The sequence below is a fragment of the Balaenoptera acutorostrata genome, chromosome 8 (assembly GCF_949987535.1).
Source record: "Balaenoptera acutorostrata chromosome 8, mBalAcu1.1, whole genome shotgun sequence".
Classification (NCBI taxonomy): domain Eukaryota; kingdom Metazoa; phylum Chordata; class Mammalia; order Artiodactyla; family Balaenopteridae; genus Balaenoptera; species Balaenoptera acutorostrata.
The window spans coordinates 46,935,160-46,956,164 of NC_080071.1; positions in this window are offsets into that span (position 1 = coordinate 46,935,160).

Below are 21,005 nucleotides of genomic sequence, written 5' to 3' on the forward strand. Positions count from 1 at the left end.
AAATTTTATCTCTACCCTCCTATTTTTACTAATAACAACTAATGTACGTACTACCATACTGCCAACTTTACCATCAATTTAATTAATGGTGCTAGATTTTAAACATTATGCATTAAGAAAAAACTTCATATTGAAACCAAAAGAACTTATAAATTGAATTAACTTAGTTTATTTATTAATACTTATAATTAAAAAAACTCCAAATAAATGACAATCTACACTTTCTAAATGATAAGGTGAGTAAGGTTTCAGAGTGAAGGCACTTTATTCAACCACCATTTCCCTCTCTCTCCATATACACACATACATACATAATATATCTCCATATATATTACATATATTATGTATATAGTTATTTAAGAATTACCTTGAAGGGAACTTTAAGAAACAAACAATAGCAAATAATTGTTCAAATTATTTTTGTAAATAAATAAGTAAATTGTTTTACTTATTATAATTAGGTAATAATACTTGCTACACGTGTAACTGATAAACACCATTCTCAAAAGATCACATCTTTAAGACACAATTGTCATTATGTCAACTGAATATAGGTTCATAAATTCTATTTTGGGAAATGATAAAAGTAACAGTATTCATACTTTTATGGAAATTAAAAAGAGAAAGCACAGGTTGCTAGACAGAACTTTAGCTATAAGACATTTGTTTTTGTATCTGTCTGTTAAGACTTTAAAAACATTTTTATAGCCAGGTGACTATCCCATATGTTTGCTTCATCTCTTAAGAGTGTGTGACAGGGGTAATATTTTGCAAATATTTAAGGGAATTTTTCCCCTCCAAGGTCCATTTTGAAGCATAATGCCCTAGGAAAGAGGGAAGTGGTTAGTGCTAGAAAGTCATTGATAAGCTTTGAATTACATGAACTAAGTTTTAGGCCCTTTAGCAATATAATTTGGTTATAAAAGACAGGAATTAAAAATTATTATAGCTACAGATTAAGATATAAAAAACTGGGCTTAGAGTATTAGGCCTGGGAATTGTATGAAAGAGAATGCCCTGAGGGGTTGGGAAGAAGAATAACAGAAGTCAGTGGAAAAAGTCAGCTGCCAATCTCAACAGGGGTGGGTATGTGTGTGTTGGGGTAAGAGTGGGAGTAGGTGGAGGGATGGATTGAAACAATGAGCTGGGTTTGGGAAGACTGAGAACATCTAGGGGGTGTGTGTGTGTAGTAGTAGTAGTAGTATGCTTACTTCTGAAATAGTGTTAGGGAGGTACAGGCTAGTAGGAAACTTGAGTTTCTAGCTTAGTGCCCTAAAACACGATAAGTAATATGCAGACGTGCCAGTGGAAGACAGGTAAATGAACTGGAGGTAATGCCCTGGTTCTCAAGGGGTAAAGATATATAATGAATATAGGAATTTGTGTTTACCCTTAGAGAATGGTCACAAAAGAAAGGCAGAATACTAGTGGATACAAAGAGGGTGCAGAATCAATGACTTCAAGACTGGAAGCAAATAGAACCAAGGACTCTAGTGGGAGGGACCAACATGATACCTTCCATTAAAAAAAAATCCAATAGGTCCAGCACAACTCAGTGATTACCAACAGGTGATCAACAGTGGCCACACTACAGAAGTGACCAGCAAGAATCCAGGGGACATTGTATGGATTCAAGGTCTCCATCTTTTGTCATCAGACACAAGGTTACATAAGCTTCACTTTCCTCAAACACTCATATACATTTGTGGAGAGAAATAGGTGATGGGTAGAAAACTGAAATGCTAAACATTTTATCCTTAATAGTGGCCAAAGTAGCCTTAACATTCCTCTCACCTTGACTAGACTTCAGACAGATTTCTGCTGGACTTTAAGTCCCTGACCTCCCTTTTTTTAGAGCATTTACTTCAGAAAACTTTCATTTGTAAATTCTTTCACTGCCCGTTTGAGATGCAAATTTTCTCACAGAATCTTGCCAGTTTTACAACCTAGTAATATCTTTCTCAAGAACCTGCTAGCCATCCCTTTGAAATAGAATCAAGAAAGATATTGCTCCTATCTCCCAGTTTTTGTGGCAGCTGGTGCCTAACTTTGATAATCACTAAATAGCAAACATAAATGGTCTAATTGCAGTGACCAATCTTATCCTTAAGGTCCTCCAGTACTTTCCAACTAGCTTACCAAAGGATTCAAAACTCCCACCTTTTGTTCCAGTATAGTTGAGGTCAATCTCTCTCCCCTGCTGTAATGTCTTGAATAGACTTCTTTGCCTGTTTACTCTGCCAGTGCAATTTTTCTTTGGCAATATATACCATTTATCTAAAAAGACTTTATTAAATCAGACTAAATGAGTTTATGAAGGTATGCTTCCCCCCCCCAACCCCGCCGCCGTGATTAGGGGAGTAGTGGCTAGCAAGTGATTGGATCATTTATAGAGAGAACATACTTCAATATTTTGCACATCCAAGTCTAATATAAATTTGCAACCAACTATGAGTGTGATTGATACTATTGTTTAAGATGCAAAACTGAGAAGTTAATGTCAGATCCTTTTCAATCTGAAGAGTTTATGAAAATAATAAAAAAATTAAAAAGGTTTCAACCTCTGATATTAAAGTGAACTAGAGAGGGCTGAGATAGGCAGAGTTTTAAGAATGACCCCAATGACCTTTGCCCTTGCATAATTCTCTCTCTTGTGAATATGTCATGTTATATGGCAAAAGAGATTTTGCACATGTAATTAACGTTACTAATCAGTTGACTGGGTTAATAAAAAGGAGATAATTTGGGTCATCCTAATCTAATCTCACAAGTCCTTTAAAAGCATAGTTTTCTTTGTCTGGTGGCAGAAGGAGAGGCCAGGGTTAAAACGTGATTCTCTTGTTGGCCTTGAAGATGGAGGGGGCCATGTGATAAAGCAGTGGTGGTGGTGGTGGTGGGGGCTCTGGAAGAAGACAGCAGCCTCTGACTAATAGCCAGAAAGGAAATGGGGACCTTAGACGTATAGCAACAAAGAACTGGATTTTGCCAGCAACCTTAATGAGTTTGAAATCAGATTCTTCCCCAGAGCTTCCAGATAAAACTACAGCCTAGCTGATACCTTGATTTTGGCCTTGTAATATCCTGAGCAGAGAACCTAGTCAGGTCTGCCTCAACTTCTGACCTATAGACCTGTAAACTAATAAATGGGTGGTGTTTTAAGCCACTAAGTTTGTGGTCATTTTTTACACAGTAATAGAAAATGAATTGGCAAATTTCAACAAACTACCAGGAGTATATGGATGGAAAGTACTGACTGGTGAAAAGGGGGATAAGTGAAGGTATGAACATGGAACAGTTTACTCCTTGTTATCTGCCAGCATTGGGTTGGACAATAGAATCACTCTGGCTGATTCTAAGTATAAAGAAATTTATTATAGCATATAAGTTAGCTTACAGAATATTTAGAAAGGCCACAGAATCAAGGTTTGATCCCACTCTAAAGTGAGGCACTCAGGAAAACTGTTCACTCCATGAGATTTTTCCTTTGGAAATCCCTCCCAGTCACTCTAGAAGCTAAGGATTAGATATCAGTACCTCCACTATTATTGCTACAGAAAAACCAAAGGACTTTTTTTTTTTTTTTTTTTTTTTTTTTTTTTTATAATATAAGCACTGGCTTTTTTTTTTTTTTTAACAGTTAACATTATTTATTTATTTATTTATTTATTTATGGCTGTGTTGGGTCTTCGTTTCTGTGCGAGGGCTTTCTCTAGTTGTGGCAAGCGGGGGCCACTCCTCATCGCGGTGCGCGGGCCTCTCTTGTTGCAGAGCACAGGCTCCAGATGCGCAAGCTCAGCAATTGTGGCTCACAGGCCCAGCCGCTCCGCGGCATGTGGGATCCTCCCAAACCAGGGCTCGAACCCGTGTGCCCTGCATTGGCAGGCAGATTCTCAACCACTGCGCCACCAGGGAAGCCCCAAAGGACTTTTAAACTGTGATTGCTAGTTGGGCTGGGTGGTCTCAAAAGCTTCACTTCTGCCTTTCAAGTCTTGGCAGAAGCTAGTCATGGGTTTACAATCTAGAGGCCAAAAGAAAAAAAAAAAAATCTCAGAAATATGGAAAGGGGGTATTAACAAATTGGAAAGCTACCAAAATGGGTAAGAGGAGAGAGGCAAAAATGGTTTGGCCAGTCAAAAGTAACATTCGGAGAATAAGAAAGAGCTTTTCCGTATTAAAAATGACTGTCAAATATAAAGTTCAATAGAAGTTTTGAAAGATGAAGTCAATAATCTAGAATATAAAGCAGAAAGGAAGCAAGATGATGAATATTAAAAAGAAAGAAAGAAAGAGGGTTAATCTAAGATGGACAAATTCAGACTATTAAGATTTCCAAAGGGCAGAATGAAGGTGAGGAAATTATCAAAGATTTACTAAAAGATATTTCCTAAAACAAAGGGGGAGAACTTACCTTCACGTGGAAAGACCTTATCAAGTGCTGAGTAAAGATGAATGAATAATGATTTATATCATACCTAGATATTTGGCTAATAAATTTCAGAACATTGAAGAGAATGAGAAAAACTTGTTTACACTATGGGAAAAATAGGTACAAAAAGGCAAAAATCAGATAAGCATCCAATTTTTCATTTACATCAGGGGATGCTAAAAGACAGGGAGGGGTTCTGAGGGAAAATGACACCAACACTAGAATTTTATATCTAGCTAAGTTATCAAACAAATATAAGGACACATAGGATTTAGAAAGCTTACCTCCCATGCATGATTAATGAATAAGGCACTAGAGGATGTCTACCAGATAAACCAGGGTTGTTTAAATTTGTATTTATGTATTATTATTTTTTATTGTTTAATTTTATGCTTAAATGGTTTCTATTAATCAACACCTGTTCTTTTATATCCCAGCTTATTGTGTGATTCACCAATTACTTGGTACAATAAACCCTCTTGTCTTAATTAGCTTGAGTGAGTCTCTGCTTTTTTGTTACCAAATGAGGTAACTTTTTTGTAAGTAAAATGAGGCTCTTCATGAACTTAGTGGTTGTCGAGATATAGAAGAAAGAATGGGTCTCAAGTATAGACTCAAAATGCCTTAGAAACCAATGAGATATGGATGATAGCAAGAGGGAAGAGTCAAAGATGAGTCTCAAACCCTTGGGAGAGGTAACACAGAAGAAAGAATAGAGTTGAGCAGAAAGATCTTGAGTCCAGATTTAAACATGTCAAGTACAGGCTTAAACATGTTAAGACTGTAGTGCCTGTGGGACATTCAATGAAGATGCATATTAAAAAGTTGGATACATTAGTTTGGACTCATCTTAATGCAATATTCTTTTTTCCCCCAGAAATAAGACTTAATTGTCATGAAATATTTTTATGTTGAATTATTTATAACTAAGGATTTTGACAGTGATTTGATCGGCAAATTGACATAGTAAGAGTACATCCAACTAATATAGCAATATACCATTATTAATTAAGCTTTCATTCTTTTAAAATAATCATATTATTTTAATACATACTATTTGACCTTCTGTACTTTGAGCACAGAATTGTAATTCATAAAACTTGAATATTTTATTCATTTGATAGTATATTTCTTACTATAAGTCAATAAATTATAATACTTTTTTATACAGGAGTCCTTTGTGAAATTTTTTGTTAGTGTGAGCTAGTTGCCAAAGGACTGAGCAATTCTGAGCCACCAATAAAATTATGTTTCTAGAGGCACAAACTTGAGGAAGCAGTCATGAGCTTATGATGCCTCCAAGGTGATTCAGGTGTGGACGTGGACGGCTGGACTCTGTAAATATCATCTTTAGTTCTGTTGCACTGAAACACTTATAAACTGATATCTGTAATATATTTTGGCTTTCCTTCTCAGGGCCCTAAGTGGCAAAAAAATAAAAAAAATAAAAAATCTACTAGCTGAATAGAATACAAGGTTGCTGCTTGATAAATGAAACATATGACTCTCACTAAGCTACCTTCCAAAACCCCAGTAACATTATAGTAAAGGAATGTTTTAAAAGGAATGAACCCACAAGTACAAAAGGATGAGAGTGGACACAACAGCAACATAATTTTGGAAAATGGTAGCTGTCATAGCCAGCTGGTGATAGCTGTATATTGAACCTGTGTTGCAAAAGGTGAGAACCAGTCCAGTTTACCTTGAAGAATTCCAAAAGAGCCTAAGGATTAATGGGATCAACTACCTCTGGCAGTTGGAAGATGCAGTGGGATGATATTCTAAAATAAGAAAAATTGATTAAAAGCTGCTTAGGAAGGAGTTATATCCCCAGTTCCCCTTCCTCATTCTGAACATTTAGACAACTTCCTCCACCCAGGTAAATCAGCAGAGATTTATTCTCTGCAGGAGGTAAAACAGAAGGGATCTACATTGGGGGACCCCAAGAATAATCAAGGGTGGTGCTATCATACTGAAAAGAGAGGTATTAAGTAAGCATATATGTATTAGAGGCTGAATCCCAGTCCCTTACTCTATCCACAACTAGATTACTGTGGTCAGATATTTACTTTCCAAGAAGAAGGAAGGAAGAGTCTTCTCTAGGGAATCTTCCCCAAGATGAAAGATCTAAACATTGACCACAGGGGCTCCCCAGTGACAATGACATGGCCCAGCCAGATCACTTGCAGTACTGATTACAGTCAGCAAGCCCCACCTGCACACTCAGAGTTTCAAACTGGGATTTTCCATCACCAATTCTTAAATATGAGCTGGTAACTAAGGATTAGAAACCTAAGGGAGACCTTTAACATAAAAGATAGAGATCAAATAGCTAAAAGCAAAAAACTTTGAAAAGAAACCGAGACTCAGCAGGGAGAAGAAAACATGAAAAGTTTTGCATCATCTTTTCAGAGAGATAAGTCTATCGAAACCTTACAAAAAAGAACAAAATGCTATCATTAAGAAAATTTAAGAAAACAAAAAAATAGCTTTTAGCAATTTAAAATATGACACAAGAAAGCTCAAGAGGATTGTAAGAACTGAGGAAATCTACCCCCCCAGAGAAAACAAACAAACAAAACAACAACAACAAAACCCAACTAACCACCACCGCCACCACCAAAACACGAAGAGAATTTAAGTGAGAAAATAATACTGTAAGACAGTACAAGAGGTGTAATACCTCATAAATAGAAATTCCAGAAAAAGACCAAAGAAAAGAAAGAAGAAAACATTAAACGATACAAAACATTTGCTGGAACTGAAAGGCATGAATTAACTGATTGAAAAGGGCTTATAAAGTGGAAAAGCACATCTGCTGAGGTGGGTAGATAGGTTGGGCATTGAATCACCCTAAGGGGGCACCCTATATGCATAAGTGGAGTTGTGCAATGCTGATGTGTGTGCTGCATATGGTGGCCCTGATGCCTAGTACCAAGGCCCATGAATGTAAAATTTCATAATCATGGAATCAGAGAGAAGATTTTACACTGTGTGTGTGTGTGAGAGAGAGAGAGAGAGAGAGAGAGTGCATCTGACTAAAGGATCTGGAATCAGAATTTTACTTTTCATCAACAACACTGAAACTATAAGACATGGACTTCAAAATTCTAAAGAAAAGTGATATAAAACCTAGTGATCAGGGCTTCCCTGGTGGCGCACTGGTTAAGAATCCACCTGCCAATGCAGAGGACACGGGTTCAAGCCCTGGTCTGGGAAGATCCCACATGCCGCGGAGCAACTAAGCCCATGCACCACAACTACTGAGGCTGCACTCTAGAGCCCACGAGCCACAACTACTGAAGCCTGTGCAGCTACAGCCCGTGCTCCGCAACAAGAGAAGCCACTGCAATGAGAAGCCCATGCACCACAACGAAGAGTAGCCCCCGCTCACTGCAACTAGAGGAAGGCTGTGCACAGCAACGAAGACCCAAAGCAGCCAAAAATAAAATTAAATAAATAAATTTATAAAAAAAACACCAAAACCAAAACCCAGAGATCTATAACTAGCCATATCTAGTATTGAGCAGATAGGATAAAAACATTTTCAGACATGCAAGATTTTGGAATGTTTACCTTCCATCAATTTTTTTCCCCCTCAGGAAGCTACTGGAGCATATACTCCAGCAAAACACAGAAGTAAACTAATAAAGAGAAAGACACACACTATTGGACATAGGAATTCTAACAGAAGATATACATAGAGGGAATACCCAGGATAATAACTGCACAAGGAGTAGAAGAAAAACCGTCTAGACTGGAGCAGTTGAGGAAACACCAGGAGATTTTTTTTCAAAAAGATAAAATTGATAGAATATGTCATAGAATATGTGATGTGTCTAAAAGTTTTGAGAGGATTTTTTGATATGATTTTCAGAGTCTCTGGTTAAATCAGTGATAGGAACAGAAAATTAAGGAGTAAACTTTATCAGACCACTTATGTGCCACCTCAGGTTATCTTGGTCACAATTCTTTTGGTGGTTTTTGGGTAACTGTTTCCTTATGTGGGTCCAATCTGACAGCACCTCATCTCCAGCCTTGGATTCCTCAGTCTGACCTATTGCTGTTAGGTATGAGATGTCCTTCAGGTGATCAACTGTCCTGGTTTGCCCAGATCTGAGAGGGGTGCCCAGGAAGCAGGACTTTCAACTCTAAACTGGGTAAAACCATGGGCAAGCCAGTATGACTGGGGCTCGGAAATGCTGGGAATTTAACATCCCTGGGGAGACTAATGGGAGACAGGAACTGGTGGATAAGTTGTTTCCCTGCCCTGGATCCATACTCTCCTGAAATACAGACTCTGAAGATGGTCCTGCAAGATGGAGCAATCAGCTGTGCTTGATATCAAGCAGCGATCAGTTTCAATAATTCATTCCCTCATATTTGCTTATACTATTTTCCTGCCCCTCTCTCCTTTCCTTTATTCCTGTGTTTCTGGGTTTTCACCCCCCCAGTAAAATACTGGCATACAAGTTTCACCTTAGGCTTGGTTTTCTAGGGAACCAGGCTTAGCGGCAAACCAACCAACCAGCCAACCAACCAACCAACCAACCAACCAACCAACCAACACTTCTTCAACAAATACTAGTTCTAAGAGTAAAAAAATTGTACAGAAATGCAAAACATATTTGTAGTTTACTACATGGCTTTACTCTGATTAATATTTACACATTCATGACACAGTATTTTAACACATTGAATAATGACCTAAATAAAAGTATGCTGGAACTCTTTTGTGAGAATGAGAGGATGGGAAGGGTAAATGTGTGTGGTAGTGTAGGGGTGAGAAAAAGCGAAACCTTTAACTTCCATTGTGGGAAGTAAATGGAAAAATTAAAAAGTCATTTGAAAATACAGACATAAAAATAAAAGAATCAACTAGTAAAATAACTTAAAATATTTGCCTCTGGGGAAGGAGAAATGGGATGTAGACGGGGCAGAGGCTAATTTTTGTCTTAATAAACATTGATTCTTATAAATATATTCATTTAAACTTTGGTTAAAATAAAAATAAAGAAAAATTCATGGCTACTTTTAAATAAATATAATTTTCACAGGATTTGGTAAGGTATTATTATTTGAGATCCAATAGCATCTGTTTTTAATTACTTTCTTATTAAATTGGCCCCAAGGCCATGTTGTCTTTCGGCATATGTTATATGTGTATCGGATGTGTGTGTGGATGTGTTTACTGCATAGGTTAAAGTGTGAAAAGCTTAAAAACAGGTTTCTTGGCAGCCCTGGACTCCTGTTTTTATTCCACTAGGTGTCAGCATAACACTGTGAATCTGAATGTTGCTGGGTGAACAGTTATTAAATCATTGCTTGTTCATAAACATGTTTTTATTCATCTTTCTGAGAATGATGATATGAAATGTAGATGTAATAATGTAATCAGTTTGTGTGGTTATAATAATTATTGTCTACCCAAATGTTCATTTTTGTTTTTCCTATTCAAATTAATGTCAGCTGCTGGGGTGGTAATCTACATCAAGGGAATAGTAAAAGAAAGCAATCACACACAGGAATGACGGTCATGAGTATGTTTCCTGCATCTGTATTTTGGGTTTTGTCAGTGGCTTTTTCCTTCAGTAGGTTATGAAAGACATTTGACCAATAGAGAAGATCAAAAATATGACATTTTCCCCTTCTGTTATCTAGTTTTTAAATATGCTTTAAAGGATATGAGCAATAATTGACTAGTTTAGTGTCATGCTGACTGGTAAACTTTCTTGTTAAGAGGATGTGTTGGGTAATTTATGAGTTATATATTTTTAACTTATTTTTTCCCCCTATGACTACCCAATGTAGCATCTCTGGGTTTGGCTTTATGTTGACTTCACTTTAATTCATCTGAACATCAGTTTCATCTCACGTTAAATAGTGAAGATGTGCCTTAGGTCATACCTTCAAAGGCCAGAAATAGCTTTATATTTGTGAAAGTTATTTCATATTGAGTTGTTTTCCTTAGTATGCAAAAACTTTGTCATTTTGCTTAATACAACTGTTACTACATTTTAGAGGAAAAAAATGACATGCTGAATTATTTTTCAAATAACAGTACATAGAAATGCATTAAAGTGCACCGTTTTGGGCACTTGTTTTTAATGTGGTCAACATTGTAATAAGTTTTCAGCCACAGAAGGTGGGGGGGATCCTGTGGCAATGTATTCTGATTTTAATAAAGTATTATCAATCTCAATTAGTTAATTTTGGGTTATAATCTTGTCATTTTTCTTTGAAAATTTTCCTTGAAATTCACAGGAAATTCCACTCCTTCATGCTAGTTTTTCATAGTAAAAGAGTTATTTTCAGTGTTAATTTACTCACAATATTAATCAATTACATAATAAAAAGCCAATATCAAACAATGTAAACTATATAAATTTTAGGATATTAACTTATTCCATACTGTAGGGAAAGAGTATAGAGAAATGTTAGGTAAACTGATATCTCTAAAGGCCTTCCTTTTTTGGCAAAACAATCTTTTAAAAATTTAAGTTGAATAACTATTATGATACAACTCTAAGATGGAGGGTATATGTACACACATACATATGCATATACATATATATACACACATTTAGAAATACAAGGAACATGTCTGTATTTATCTTCTGTTAATTATGATTAGAATAGTACCTGGAATATAACAGATACATAATAAATATTTGTTAAAAGGATAAATTAACAGACATGAATAGAGAAGAAACGTGTGATTTAATCAATAAAACTTGGTCACGTATGGAAGCAGAAGGTTGAGAAATTGAGAAAGACTATTGGGGTTTTCTAATTTAGAAGCCTTTGTAGTGGCATTCATTAAAATTTGAGACTCTAGGAAGAGGCACAAGTTTGGCAGGAAAGATGATGAGTTCAGATTTTGCCATTTTGAGGCAGTCGTACTGTTTACAGTATGACTGAGGAATATGTGAAAAGTGAGTAAGTGGAGATAGTGATTATATACTGTAGACTACATTTTCATGGAATATAGATATTCAAAGAAAGGGAGAGAGAAAACATGGCACTCAATGTTGCTAAAGCCAGCTGACCTACAGGTGGGATTTAACGGGGTAGTGGACCAGCAGTCTTCAAACTGAGATATGTGTACTTCTTAAAGTCCATGAAGACTTTACAGAGTACATGGGCTTAGAATAATTTTAAGAGATTCAATGTGCTGATCCCATATCCCATATCCACTCTTTCCTAATATTAATCGGCCTGAGAACTTGAGTTAAAACATCACGCTTTGTCTTCCTTTTCCACTTCCTTTGCAATCATACTTCTCTCACTTTAGAAAACAAAATCATATCTTAGATCCAATCTGGTGTTCATCACCCCAGGGTGTGAAAATCACTGGGACACCAAACAAAAGGAAAATTTGTATTGATGGTAAGAAAATGAATGTCTCTAATGGCTCAGAAACAAATCTTTTTGAAAGTTAAGGCATTTCTAGCTGTCACTTTCAAAACAATTAAAGGAGCTAATTGATCATTAAAATACACTTTTTGATAATAAATCACTGTGATAGTTGGCAAATAACTTGAAAGGAGTTCAACAGTTGAGTTATATTGCTAATACCAAAATTTTCATTCCCTTCTGTCTCATCCCACGTTGTTATGCAAACAATTTTGCTCAGTATTTATAAAAACAACAAAATAGGAATTAAATCCATATTTAACACTGCCTTCTACAGAAGTGATATTTATTCATTGTTACAAAAACTAATTAGAAAACAACAAAACAATGAAAAATAATTCTAGGACATATTACACAAAGGAAAGTGTTGGGAAAGAGAAGAGCATTGGCAGTGAGGGTTGAAGAAGCGTTGAGTGGTCCAGGAATGAGAGCATATGAAAGGAAAGTTCAGTAAGGGGTCTGAATTTTGTGCTGAACAGGATAAACAGCCATAGAATGGGATTAATTCTGCCAGGTTTGAAGGTTCTAAGTAGATGTAGACAGAAGCCTTAGGTGATGTCAGCTGTCCAATGAGGCCAACTATCTGTGACTTTAGTTTCTCCTCAGGATTCATGACTTTTAGAAATGTATTCAAGACAACAATGACTGTAATTGGATGGATCCTGAAGAGAACCTCTCATCAGGTGGTATGAGGGGATTCAAAACCTCTAAGAAAACTCACCTCTGATGGAATAAGAGCTTGACTGTTTTCTTCAATACAGTATTCTCAACGCTTAGAACCCTGCTTGCCACAGGGTGCTCAAGTATTTTGTGTTGAATAAGTTGGCAGTGATTGGAAGTACCCAAGACTCCTGAGTCTTAACTTAGTGGAACTAATTTGAATTGCCAACCTGTAATAATGCCTATTTGAATTTATGAATTATTTGTTCACGCCATATAGAATGGAACAAAAAGAGGTTCCAGTTATATACTTTTGCTTATATAATTCAGTTTGAAAGTTCTCTTGCAAATAAATCTTATATCTCTTTCATTACCTAAAATAAAGGATGGTGATGCTACAAAATAGCAGAAAAAAGTTTAATTCAAATGATAATGTTATTAAATTACATTCTATATACCATACTTGAATTATTTGTTTATGGCATCATGTGTTAAAGAGTATTTATGTGTTTGGATTATGGTAGAGAAGTAATGGCCTAAAACTGCTGATCAGACTTGGTGTCATGGAGTTAAAAACGTCACAGATTTAGTTTTTAATAAGCCAGAATGATCATGTAAAATAAGAATCTCCAACTGACATTCTTGGGAACATGGGGATGACTTTGAAGTTAAGAAGTATTTTTAGATTAGAAGTCTTGATATTGTCTGTCAATTAAAATGACTAATTAACAGCTATTTTAGTCAAGAGTTATTTAATTGCAAATTATAGGAATCCAACTTTAATTAGTTCTAACAAAAGTGGGAAATTATTGGCTCAGAAAAGTGGGAAGCCCGGGATGCATGTAGCTTTACCACAGCTGGATGCAGGAGCTTAAATAATATCATCAAGACCTTTTCTTTCTTCTTCTCTCGGCTATGTTTTCTTTTGTGCTGCATTTGAACTTCTAGGTGGATGTTCCCCACTTGGTGGCCAAGAGAGCCTCAAGAATCCAAGCTTGCTTGCCTTTAAGTTCTGAAGGAGATGGATCTTTTTGCTGACATTTTAAACGAAAAAAAGCTGGGAAGGCTTTTATGGGCCTGGCACGGGCCATGTTTCCAGCCATAAAACATTCATGATGGTCAGCATGTTGCAATACTGTGAGTGACCAGATCTGGGTTCTCTGTATCCTTGTCGAAAAGGCTGGTGATAAAGGCATCCCTACCTGAATTACGTGGATTGAAAATACCCCCAAATAGATTATCAGACAAAATAATATGATATCGTTCACATATTTTATTTGTACTGATTAAAAACTGATGCATCGAATAGGCTAAGCAGCTGTAACAAAGAAAATTAAATATACAGTGGTTCAGTCCCTCTAAGAACATTCCAGAGATAAGTAAGCAGTTTAGGTAATGTAGTGGCTCTTCTTCTTAAGGTCAATCAGAATTTGAAGTTCCTTCTATTATACTGTTTCTTGTTTCCTAGTGCCAAAGCTAGCTCATTGGCAACAGCCCACAGAGGGGAAAAGAGGACACAGAGGAAGAAGGAAAAAAAAAAAAAAGAAAAAGCGACTTCTGTTTAAGGAAATGATCCAGAAGTGGCATACATCACTTCTGTTCATAAGCTATTGGCCAAAATATAGTCATATGACCATCTCTGGTGGCAAAGGAAGCTGAGAAGTATGGCATCTACCTGGGTTATGATGTGTTCAGGAGGATTGTATTACTAAAAGAAAAAAGGTGAGAATGCATAATGGGGAAAGTAGTTGCCTTTGCAACACTTACTTCTTTTAATTTTTAGATGTACAAACTTAAATAGAGTAAATTTTTAAAATTACTCTTACTATGGAAAACATTGCTAAAATGTGTCTTTATTTATATGGAAAAAGAGAAAAGGGGATTTCTGCTTCTATATTAAAAGAAAAAGTTGCAGTGTAAGTGTTTAGAACATTTTAAAAGTCCTTCACACATGGTAGTACTCCTGAGGGATGCTTTAATTTCTGATATTACTATGCACATTTTAGAAATAATAATTGCACATATTTTTCATTAAAAATGGATATTGATACTCTCAAAAGGATTATAAATATTCTGGTCTTGAACTTTTTATGTCATCAGCCAGTATATCTACATTTTTAGAAAGCATGGAGTTTACTATCTTGCTTTTGTAAAGAATCAAATTGCTGTAGTATTTACTGTAAAAGAGTAGATTACGATTCAAATCAAATGGAATTGCAAGATTTTATCTCTTTCTAATGCTAAAAACTTACTGAGCTGGAAAAAGTATAATTTAGCATCTCACCCACTTGCCAAAAAAAAAAAAAAAAAAAAAAAAAAAAAAAAAGATGCCTGGCTTGGATTTCATCCAGGAAGACATCTGTTTGCCTGGAACTAATAATAGTACAACCCTAATTATGTGCCAAACAAGTGATTTTAATAGAAATGCTTTGTTTTGAGAGGTTAACTTTGGTTACTCAGCAGAAGTGATGTGTTTATAAGGGGATTATGCGTGAATCTTTAACTAACAAGCTTGGGAAGTTTGGTGGTGCTGCTGCACCTTGTAAAGCTAACCCAACAGAGTACTCTTGACCTCTAACTGACCTCTCAAGTTAACCACATTAAGATAATGGGCGCAAGGTAGTAGCAAATCACCATTCAAATTTTAGAACAGATATTGGAGACTGTCCATTGTTTCAAAGAGCACAAATATTTATTCAAGTGCCTATCAACTGTTTCACAAAATTTACTCGAAAATAAAAATTTTACTTGGTTCATTTTGGTTCCACAATTTCTCACTCCTTATTTTCCTCTACATTATCAAAACATTTTTTTTTTTCTGAGACTCACCCTCTTTAAATACTAATGGAATCTCAAATTTACTTGTGCAGACTCAAAAGTGGTATGAGCCAATCATGGCAATCACATTTTCCTTAGCCAAGTAGTTCCTTTCCCATAATTCTTTGCACCCAAGAATGAGCATATGAAACTGTTCAGACAAATGAGAAGAAAGGAGAAGTCTGTTAGAGAACATTTAGGTAAGATTTTCCCCTCTCTTATAAAAAGGAGGGAGGAATACAAATTTATCATACTCTAGTCCCATTGGTTTCTCCCTTCCAGAATTCTGCTTTAGACAAATGATGTCTGGAACTATGGCAGCTATCTTGCAAGCATGAAGGAAAGGTCAAAAGAACTGTAGAGATAAAATTCCAGAACCTTTTCATCATTAGCTTGTCAACAAACCTTGAAATTGCCCACCTTCAAATTTCTTATTTTGTGAGATAACAATGTCTGTTATTTAAGCCATTTTATTATGTTATTTGCAGTCATTGACATTCCTTGCTCAGAAAGTATCATCTAGTCTAGAAATCAGTTCAGGGTGGAATTGAGGCTCACAGTTTCAGAATTCTGATTACTATAGTTTGAAAATGTCCACTACTACTTTCTACAGTAACTTCATGCTGTACATAAAATGGATTGGCACCTAAACACTTTCCTGGAGAATTCTTAAACCTATCAGTTCACTTAAACAATTACAATTGTACACCACTATGATTTGTCATGAGATCTTACTAGGCTTGCTCCAATATTTTCTGGATTGGTTGCAGAACTGTGAAAAATATATTGTTCACTGACTATGATACTGCAATTCTCTTCTAGAGTCAAATTTAAGCATAATTTTCAGATTATTCTCTAAAAAGAGGAGAGAATTAACCAGAAAATATAATGAGTCTTGATAGGAATGTACTGGCCATGCTACCCATTATTATAGTCTTATAATGGTTAATATAAAATTGCTCAACTGATACATTTTGTTATCTTGAATTAGGCATATATAATATTAAAATAAAGAAAAGAATATACCTTTTTTGTTTTTTTTAGTTAATTTTTATTGGAGTATGGTTGCTAGAATGTATCATTTACTTTGGAGAATTGAAGGAATATAAGTTAATGTCTTTAAGACAAAATAGAAAATGAATAAAAATTATTTTAGTAGGTAGACCCACATTTTTGTCTGGGGTCTGTCAAATATATGCTATTATTACTTACTATTAAATACTTGGTTCAAAGTTATTCCAAACCAAGATCCTTGCAATTTTGTAGCCACTGAACAGGAAATCCTGTGCTTAAAGAACTGTTCTCTCTGCCATTAATGTAGGGATGTGCCCACTGGGAATAGCCTGACAGGGCAATTGGTCCTGTAGAAATATTGGAATAAGATAATATAAAACTATGAAATGCTCTTGTTAATAAAACATCCTAATACTTTAGAAGGAAGATAATTTTAGATTTGTCTATTTTCTGTCAAACTCTTTTGCAAAGAGGGCCAAAGTTTTTGACTGAAAGAAGTGCCCATATTCAACAATGACCCCAAAATATACTTGAAAGATATTAGAAATGAATTCTTTTGTATATAAGATACTCAATGAATTATTTCTTTTTAAAAAATATTTATTTATTTATTTTTGGTTGTGTCGGGTCTTCATTGCTGCATGCGGGCTTTCTCTAGTTGCAGCGAGTGGGGGCTACTCTTTGTTGCAGTGCACGGGCTTCTCATTGCGGTGGCTTCTCTTGTTGAGGAGCACGGGCTCTAGGCGCGTGGGCTTCAGTAGTTGTGGCACATGGGCTTAGTTGCTCCACGGCATGTGGGATGTTACCGGACCAGGGCTCGAACCCATGTCCCCTGCAATGGCAGGTGGATTCTTAACCACTGCGCCACCAGGGAAGTCCCATGAATTATTTCTTGAGATAGTGCTAAGAATAATAAAGTCACCTGTGTTTGGGATTGAATAGTAAACTCCATATATCTTTGTCAATATTTCATAAAATAATTCTGAAAATGTTAATAGATAAGAATAATTTTGTGATTTTATTAGCCATTTAACCAGTCTAAGGAACAACCACTTTCCTTTGTTTCCAGTACATATAAAACACTTATTCTTGAGAATGCTTACCCAAATCTTTGTTCATTTAAAATAATAAGGCTACTAGATTATTGGAGAAATGCAGCAAATTTATGCTACTTTAGATTACTGAAAGGAACTTCTTTGAATTTTTCTTGAGCTGTCTTAGAACTCTTAGAATGGAAGAGGTTTTAGAGATTATCTAGTTATGTTAAGTGCCCTGATTTACCCACCAATATGCATATATTTTTTGAGTTGTAGGAAAAGGGGTAAAATTACAGAGAAAGTACCAGGAATTTCTCCTAAACTATTGTCCATCTCATCTGTTCAAGAATGTTGTGCCTGTGAGCTGCCATCTGCCATGGCTGCACAGAGACAGAGTTTGAGACACTGATCTATATAAATTACTATATATGGGAATTCCCTGGCGGTCCAATGGTTAGGACTCGGCACTTTCACTGCTATGGCCCGGGTGCAGTCCCTGGTCGGGGAACTAGCATCCTGCAAGCCGTGTGGCGTGGCCAAAAAAAAAAAAAAAAAAAAAAAAAAAATCACGTTATATAGTTGAGAAATTCAGTGATCAGAGAAGTGCAATAACTTGCTTAGTATAAAATAGCTATTTAGAGGCATAGGGTAGAGGAAAATACCCTCAGGTAGAAATCAGTACACTTTGGATCTGGCCCTATAAGTGCCACCAATTTGTTGGGAACAGCAACAGAAAAATGACTGTAACTATGACCAATAACTTACCTAGAGTATGTAGTTTACAGACTCAGGACACAGTGTCCAAGACCCATTGCCATGTGAATTCAGCATGCTCACATCTCCTAGACAGGGCTACCCTTCACGCCTCAAAAGCCTAGCTGTGGGCAACAATTATTTAAGCAATAGAGGACAGTTGACCCAATATTAACCATATCATTGTGTTGCATTGCTCAAATAGGATGATGAATCAGCTGGGGAGAAGGACCAGGTGGTTGTGATTGTAGAGTTTGGGCAGCAGCCATGTTGAACCTGAGTGATTCAGTGTACACAAAGAAAGAAGCAGAGATAATAATATGAGAAGTTACACTTATGGAGAACTTATTACATAACTACAAGTATTATTCTAAGAACTTTACATCTCTAATGTCACCATATCTTTATTAGAGAGGTACTTTTTTGTTCCCATTTTTTAGATGGGGAAAATAAGGCTTAGATATAATAAATAGTTAATCTAAAGTCATATAGCTAGAAAACGGTGGAACAAGATTTTAGACTTAGGTAGTCTGACTCAAGGCCCACATTCCTAAGCAATGAGAAAAGCAGAGATATGGAGAACAACCTTATGTTAATAACTTTCCAGTTTCTAGGTTTGGCTTTCCATAAATCTATGTATTCTTCATGCTTTGGGGATATGTGAGATTCATCATATACCTTATTTTCTACTTTTTTTTAAAAGATGAGTTTATTTTTTAATTAATTAATTAATTTAAAATTATTTAATTAATTAGTTAAATTTTGGCTGCGTTGGGTCTTTGTTGCTGCGAGTGGACTTTCTCTAGTTGCGGGAAGTAGGAGCTACTCTTCATGGTGGTGCGTGGGCTTCTCATTGCGGTGGCTTCTCTTGTTGCAGAGCACAGGCTCTAGGCGCATGGGCTTCAGCAATTGTGATTCGCAGGCTCTAGAGCACAGGGTCAGTAGTTGTGGTGCACGGGCTTAGTTGCTCTGTGGCATGTGGGATCTTCCCAGACCAGGGATCAAACCCGTGTCCCCTGTCTTGGCAGGCAGATTCTTAACCACTGCACCATCAGGGAAGTCCTTTTTCTACCTTTTTACATGAGCTGTTTGTTCATTAAACAAACAAACAAACAAACAAAATCCTTTACTAAATGTTGGGAAAACAGAGGCTGAGAGTAGACTATATAGAGAGTTTTACCAACAGGACATTGAAGTTATTTATATAAAATGTAAAATACAGACAGGGTAACATTTTAACAAAGCCATCTCTACCTGGAGGTAAGAGATCTGGATTACAGAAACAGTGCAAGGGTGGACAGAATAGGATCTATAAATAACCAGATCATGTTGCAAATCTAGAAATTCTTAGAATGGATGTGTGCCAGATTTGGGCTCAGAATTTTAAAGTGTTCTGGAATTTAAGAGCAGGAAGTGGAGTGATGTGTCAATTGTAGGAGTTTTCCAATAAAAAAGGGCTGTGCTATTATTTGACACTTGTAAGATGGTCAAAATTTGTTGAGTACTATACATTACATGACACAGAGGATATTTTACCTGAGTAATTCTTATGAAAAAATTGAACAAACTGATACAAATGCTATTCCGATGATTATTTCTTGAATGACATCTTTGGATTGCAACCATATCATTAAGCAAAATGATATGTGTGCTACCCAAGTACAGTATTTTTTTACAATCTTAAAAATTTAAATCTACAGTATAGTAATGCTAACTATAAGCACAATATTGTACAGAAGATCTCTAAAACTTTTTCATCTTGTAAAATTGAAAATTTATACCCATCAAATAGCAACTCCACATTTTCTCCCTCCCCCCAGCTCCTGGAAACCACCATTCTACTCTGTGCTTTGATGAGTTTGACTACTTAGATACCTCATGTAAGTCGAATTATACAGTATTTGTTCTTCTGTGACTGGCTTATTTCACTTAGCATAATGTCCTTAAAGTTTATCCGTGTTGTAGCATACGACAGGATTGCCTTCTTTTTTTATGGCTGAATAATTTTCCATTGTATGCATATACCACATTTTCTTTATTCATTAATCTATTTATGGGCATTTAGGTTGTTTCCACTTTAGTTTAGTACTGTGAGCAATGCTGTAATGAATATAGACGTACAGATGCCTCTTTGAGATCCTGATTTCAGATCTTTTGGATAAATACTGTACACAGAAGTAGGATTGCTGGAGCATATGGTAATTCTATTTTTAATTTTTTGAGGAACTTTCAAATTGTCCTCCATAGGCTACACCATTTTACATTTCTACCAACAGTGCACAAATCTTTCACTCTCCACATCCTCATCAACATTTATTATTTTCTGCTCTCTGGGTTTCTTTTCTTTCCTTTTTTTTTTTTTGATAATAGCCATTCTGTCAAATGTGAGGTGATTTGTGGTTTTGATTTGCATTTCCCTGATGATAAGTGATATTGAGCACCTTTTCATATACTTGTTGACCATTTGTATGTCTTCTTTGGAGAAATATCTATTCAAATCTTTTGCCCATTTTTAAAATCAGGTTACTAATTTTATTTTATTTTTTGCTGTCGGGTTGTAGAAGTTCCTTATGTAGTTTAGCAATTAACCCTTTATAAGATAGATGGTTTGCAAACATTTTCTCCCATTTCATAGGTTGTATTTTCATTTTGTTGATTGTTTCCTTTGTTGTGAAGAAGCTTTTTAGTTTGATGTAGTCCCACTTGTGTATTTTTGATTTTGTTGCCTGTGCTTTTGGTGTCATATTCAAGAAATCATTGCCAAGACCAATGTCACAAAGATTTTTCCCTATTTTTTCTTCTAGGAGTTTTACAGTTTTAGGTCTTACGTTTAAGTCTTTAATCCATTTGGAGTTGATTTTTGTGTATTGTGTAAGATAAGG